Source organism: Erinaceus europaeus, chromosome 18, assembly GCF_950295315.1.
Source record: "Erinaceus europaeus chromosome 18, mEriEur2.1, whole genome shotgun sequence".
In the NCBI taxonomy this organism is placed as follows: domain Eukaryota; kingdom Metazoa; phylum Chordata; class Mammalia; order Eulipotyphla; family Erinaceidae; genus Erinaceus; species Erinaceus europaeus.
Genome location: NC_080179.1, coordinates 22,765,248 through 22,772,110, shown reverse-complemented (window position 1 = coordinate 22,772,110; position 6,863 = coordinate 22,765,248). Strand labels below are relative to the sequence as shown.

General features: G+C 41.4%; 1 pseudogene; it reads right to left on the bottom strand.

The window, feature by feature from the left end:
- Nucleotides 1-335: 335 nt before the first annotated feature.
- LOC132534519 (U6 spliceosomal RNA) lies at nucleotides 336-436 on the bottom strand (annotated as a pseudogene).
- Nucleotides 437-6,863: the final 6,427 nt, after the last annotated feature.

The window sequence follows — 6,863 nt, the reverse complement described above, 5'->3', positions numbered from 1 at the left end:
CTCCAGGATTATTGCTGGGCTCGGTGCCTGCACCATGAATCCACCGCTCCTGGAGGCTATTTTTCCCCCCTTTTGTTGCCCTTGTTGTAGCTTCGTTGTGGCTATTATTATTGCCCTTGTTAACGCAATTCGTTGTTGGATAGGACAGAGAGAAATGGAGAGAGGAGGGGAAGATAGAGAAGGGGAGAGAAAGATAGACACCTGCAGACCTGCTTCACCGCCTGTGAAGCGACTCCCCTGCAGGTGGGGAGCCGGGGGCTCGAACCGGGATCCTTACGCCGGTCCCTGTGCTTTGCGCCACATGCGCTTAACCCACTGCGCCACCGCCTGACCCCCGCTTCATGAATTTTTATGTCATCTTTGCACAGGGGCCATGCTAATCTTCTTGGTAACATTCCAATTTCAATTCCAATGTGTTCTACCAATCTAAGCATATAAAGAAAACTACTTAATTAACTTATTTAATTTTTATCAAAATATCACTCAGTCTTGGCATACAATAATCCTAGGGATCGACCCTGGGACCCATCACATGCAAGCCAGCACATATATTTTTGTGAGCCATTTCACTGTGTTGTTTTTTTTCATGGCAGCCCTAGGAAGCTAATGCAAGCAATCAAGGGACCTGCTGAATCTTCCATAACCAGGGATTCTCAACCTCTAGGAGCATACTTCTATTTTCTACAACAGTGGTGAGTAAGTTGAAAATAAAGCTTTAATTTATTATTTTATTGATTTATTTTAACCAGAGCACCGATCAGCTCTGGCTTATTGTGGTGCGGGGAATTGAACCTGTGCATCTAGTAGGATGACCACATTACAGTACACAAAAACTAGGGCTGAAGTTCCTAGTCCCCATCAGCAGTAGAGAACCTTCACAAGTGATAAAGCAGAGTTGCAGGCGTCTCTCTTCTTTCTCCTTCTTTATCTCCTCTTGACTTTCAATTCCTCTATGCCTCGATCCAAAAACAAACAAACAAATATTTAACAGGAAACTAACAGGATTGTTAAACCGAGACATCATGGTTAAAAAGGTATTGCTGCTGGTGGTCCAAAAAGTTGTGTGACAGCTAGAAAAAACCACTTCACAACTTGTCTTTACACTGCTTGCTGTGGTCTTTGAAGAATAGCACCTTAGCTATATTTTTACAGAAAAAGCAGATACTTTTATCATTGCTTCTACCTGACATTTGGAGGGAGAAATTGCAGCAGAAGCACAGTCCATAGTCTAGGCTTAACAGTGGCAAGAGCATCTGATTTATTGTTCCTAAATCACTTCCAGAACCCTAGCAGTAAGGGAATCTGGAAAGCATAGCTATTGTTTTCCCAACCGCCACATTATAGGCAAGTAGAATAAACCAAAAGTATCAATTCACCACATGTAATACAGACAGCTGATAAAAGTCTTCCTTGAAATCAGAAATTACCAGCATTAGATTTATTAAATAACTTAGTATTTTGGGCCTCAGTTACCTCCTTAATATAAAATGCAAAATTCGAGATGATTTCCAAGGTATACTGCAGCTTTTGAAGTTCTGAATTCTTACACAGTCTATGTATCTGTAAATATAAACATACTTTTCTGCATTTATATATGAACATTGTGTTTTTGGAGATGCTTGGAAAAAGATATTAACTAGAAATTCTGCAAATTTTCTGTGCTAAAACTGTATAAATGTTCAATTTATTGAAACCGAAAGAGGTACATATAGTGGATTAATTTTTTTTTTATTTATAAAAAAGAAACACTGACAAAATCATAGGATAAGAAGAGTACAACTCCACAAAATTCCCACCACCAGAACTCTGTATCCCATCTCCTCCCTTGATAGCTTTCTTATTCTTTAACCCTTTGGAAGTATGGACCCAAGGTCACTGTGGGATGCAGAGGGTGGAAGGTCTGGCTTCTGTAATTGCTTCCTCACTGAACATGGGCATTAACAGGTCAATCCATACTTCCAGCCTGTCTCTCTTTTCCCCTACTGAGATGGGGTTCTGGGGAATCGGAGCTCCAGGACACATTGGTGGGGTCGTCTGTCCAGGGAAGTCTGGTTGCATCCTGCTAGCATCTGGAACCTGGTGGCTGAAAAGAGAGTTAACATATAAAGCCAAATAAGTTGTTGACTAATCATGAACCTAAAGTGCAGATGAAGAGTTGGGGGGCGGGTCCTCCGTTCTGTAGATAGCTAGTAGGCGTATTTTAGTTCTATTCCAAAGGGCCTGTGGCTATACTAGTTTTTTCTTTTTTCCCTGAGCCTGAAATCTGATATGCAGGTGGATCCTAGTTATTGTCTGGGGAGATAATGTCATGGCTGGAAAAAGAACCAGAAAGCTGCTTCTGGAAGGAGAGTAGCTCCCAAATATGGGAAAGGTGTATAAATATTGTTGACTGTAAACCCCATCGATGTGATCTGGGGCCCATGTTCAGCCAAGGAGCCCATGTGACCTCTGCATCCCTGTAGATCCAACCTCACATTCTATGGTCATCAGTAGGAACATTCCAAGCTGCCCCAATATCAGGACCCATCTTCCTCAGGTGTATATTAGAGTATGTTGTCCATCTTCCCTTCAGGGGATGGAGCATTCTCTACCGTTGTTGATCCAAGTTGAGGGAAAGGTCCTGTGGGGTCCACAAAGGGATCTGTTTTGTTGTTCCTGATATAGATGACCAGTAACAATGGAGAGAGGGATTTATTTGAGGTCTAGGCCCAGCATGTCTGTTTGGGAATCTCAGGACTCCCGGACTAGGGCCCCAGCTAATGGGGTGGCCTGATAGTGACTAAAGAGTCATTATTAAGGTATGCCAGTCTCTTGCCTTTATTAAGCTTTTGCAGTCCTTGCTTTGATAAGGACAGCTAGGGAGTGAGTGAGGGAAGTGTAATAGGAAGTAGGTGAGATGGGTAGCTAAGTCTAAATAGACACTATTTCATTATGAACTTCATACTGACTGTAGACTATTGTGTACTTTTGCTTTCAGGTATATATTTTGCCCTAATTTATGGATACATGTGAACATATGCCCTATCTCATGGGACCTGGTCTATATCTAGGTTTTGATACTTTGTTGGGAAATGACCCACCTGGAATGGAATTAGAGAATCCTATGAAAGGAAAGGTCTCACCCCAGTAATGAGGGGCTGAAGGATTGACATTCCATGCCTGACGTCTCTGGACACAGTCTGATATGAAGCGTACCAAGGTGGTACTTGTTGTGTTGATTAAGTTGGATCAGCAGATGCGATATCATTTGATAAGAATTGAGAGAAGCATGCAGGAAAGTGAGCCCCACTCTAGAGGTTCCAGGACTAGGGAAATTTAGGCTCTATAGAGGAAGTGGGAGGTTCCTTAAAAGTTTAGACCAGGGAGAACAGAAGCAACTGGTGGCACAGCTATATACAAATAATATCAAAGAACATAAATTATGGTGATGTTGCGTATGATACAGCAAATCCTAACAAAGGGATTTTTCAAAGTTAACCCAGTTGCCAAATAATATGATTATAGCAGTAACTATCTACTGCCTTCTTAAACCCTAAGACAGTGGATTTACTTTTCATTTTTTAGAGGGTACTGATTTGTACAGGTGGGTATGTATAATCAGTAAATGTGGACTGTCTATAAACTTATAATTTTCCCATGACTGAAAATTCAGATAAACAGGTAAAAGCAACTATTAGGAATTCAATATAAATGGTGAGGGCTGATAAATAGAGCTGCTTGTTACTTTTATCTGGTTTTTCATTCTTATGCTTTCATCTTACACTTTTTTTCCCCTTAAATGAACCAGGCTTACTAAACCCGGCACAACTAAGGCCAATCAAACTGAAAAAAGAGCAGGTTGTGGCTGTGAGCTGGTACAGTAAGTAACTAGTACAAAACTAGGCATTTTATTACTAGCCTTTGTAATTAGCTACATATGAACTGGCTTTACAGTTAGTTTCACTTTTACAATAGACAGTCGTTTTTATACACTATCAAGCCTACCCCCCCCCAAAAACAGCCACACACACTCTTCTCTGTGGCTAAGTCCCTTTGTGATGTGACTCCACAGCTCCTTCTGTTGACAGTCTTTTTCCACCCCTGTAGAGTATGGATTTATTTTATGACTTTCTTAAACAAACAAACAAACAATAGTAGAGGTAGATAGCATAATGGTGATGCAAAGAGACTCCTCAGGCCTCTCATGCCTGAGGCTTCAAAGTCCCAGGTTCAGTCCCCTGCACCACCATAAACCAGAGCTGAATAGTGCTCTAGTAATAAATAAATAAATAAATAAATAAATAAATAAATAAATAATAAAATTTTAAAAATTATTTAGGGGTCCTGGAGGTTGTGCACCTGATTGAGTGCACATATTACCAAATGCAGGAACACAGGTTTGAGCCCCCGCTCCCTACCTAGGGAGCAGTGAAGCAGATCTGCAGGTGTCTGTCTTACTCTCCATCTCTCTGTCTCCCTGTCCTTTCTCAATTTCTCTCTGTCCTAATAAAAAAAATTAGAAAAAAGGAGGGGAAAATGGCCATCTGTAATTTATTTATTATTTTACTGGATATAGATAGAGAGTAATTGATAAATTAAGGGGAGGTAAAGAAAAAGGAAGAGATATACACCTGCAGCACTGCTTCATCCACCTGAAGGTGGGGACCAAGGGCTTGAACCTAGGTCCTTGTGCATTTTGTGCATCATAACTTGTGCATTCAGCCAGATGCTCCACCTACAGGTCCCTGTCTTTATATGCCTTTCCTTTTTTAATGGAATGATATAGAAAAAATGTGTGCCATTTCACTGAGATTTCAACATTCCTTGATATTTCCAATAACTCTGTAGGATATTTGTTCATCACTATGTGAACAAGCCTAAAGCAGCTTACAGGAGGATAAGAAACAATACGGAGGAGTGCTAAGAGGTTCTCTGGTAATGTACCCTGCTGCCATGAGAGCTCCTGATTCTCTGTCCAGATCCTGCTCTTGTGATGGTGCCCCAGAGCAGGGAGTGAATCAGAGACCAAGGGACATCAGTGGGAGATGGTAAGTCTGGGTCCCCAGATATTAGATGTGGAGGACCTGCTTCAAAGAACCCCGGACACAGATGGAAGCTGTTCCTTCCCCGTTCCAATTGAAATGTCACTGGGCTGTACGTTGGAGTTTCATGTAACTGCATGGGGATATCAATAGTAACCTCAACTCTCAGCTATCAGAGTGAGTACTCTTGGATGGGGAGGGGCAACTTCCCTGGAACTACAGAACAAAGACCAAATATTGTCTCATCAGTGAGTAAGGGTGCCCATGTCTGGAGTTAGGTCCTTGGCCCAGGTTTGTGGACTAAGCAAAGCCTGGATGAACCTAGGCAGGACGACCAGGTTGCAGATTCAGCGCTGCCTGTCAGCATCCTGCAGCCTCTTGTCGTGCTCAGTGGATACTGATTGCTTTGCCCTCACAGAGTCCAGGAATTCAGTAAATGTATAATAAGGAGGCCTCCCCATTTTTAACATCTTTATTTGTTTATTGGATAGAGACCGCCAGAAACTGAAAGGGAAAGGGGAGATAGAGAGGGAGAGAGACAGAAAGACACCTGCAGTCCTGATTCACCGCTCAAAGCTGTCTCCCTGCAGGTGGGGACCCGGGCCTTGAACCCAGGTCCTTGCACATTGTTCCATGTGCGCTCAACCAAGTGTGCCACCACCAGGCTCCTCCTTCCCATGTTCTTTTCTCTCCTTAATAACTGTTGTATAGGATCCTGAGGTCTATTTTTTCTCACACCCTTAACCTGTTTATTTTTTTACTCTTTTGCCTAGCTGAGTCAGGGAATGACACCGGCTAAGTGTTTGCAGAATATTCCCTTCTCCAATATAGGATAAAGGTGTCGTAAAATCATAGTGACTGATGCAAAGTTTGTAAAATCATAGTGACTCTTTCATGCAATGTGGGTTCCTGTCCCACCACTTGCTCACAGCTGGTGATCAGATTTTAATGGACTTTGTTGAATGTGATTTATAAAACCCAGCTGTTTTCAATTCTGATTAATTAATAAAATGCACTATTGGACAGGAAAGAAAGAAAGGCTCTCAGGAACAACTAATCACTCCCAGTCAATTTGGCTGCTGCTTACAGACATATGAATTAATTCTGCTGAAGCCACATCTCTGTCATACAAAATCACAATTTAAATAAATAGCCATGATTTATTAGACTAAGTTCTGGGGTGGTTTGCCATGCAACAAAAGTTAGCTACTACTCTTAGTTAACCTTCTTTAAATTTCTCAACTGTCTCAAATATTCAGATCAATTTCTTCCAAGAATAACACTTATTTTTAAATTTCTACTCAGAATGTATTAGCATTAAAGTAGAAAGATTGAGAAACCACTGAAATGCAGAAAGAGGAATAAAAATAGCATATGATTATCTGCTGCAAGATAACTGCTATGAGATTTTAGTGTACATATTTTCAGTTGACTTTCTAAATATAACTCAAAACTTATGTAATTTGATTTACTATATCATTAAATACAATTTTAGCTTCAAAAATTTTATATGGGGTGGTCAGGTTAAGCGCATATGGCACAAAGCTCAAGAACCAGAGTAAGGATCCTGGTTCGAAACCCCCGGCTCCCCACTTGTAGGGGAATCGAATCACAGGAGGTGAAGCAGGTCTGCAGGTGTCTCTCTTTCTCTCCCCTCTCTGTCTTCCCCTCCTCTCTCCATTTCTCTCTGGCCTGTCCAACAACAATGACATCAATAACAATAACAATAATAACCACAACAACCATGAAACAATAAGGGCAACAAAGGGAAAAATTGGTCTCCAGGAGTAGTGGAGTAGTGCAGGCACCTAGCCCCAGCAATAACTCTGGAGGCAAATACAT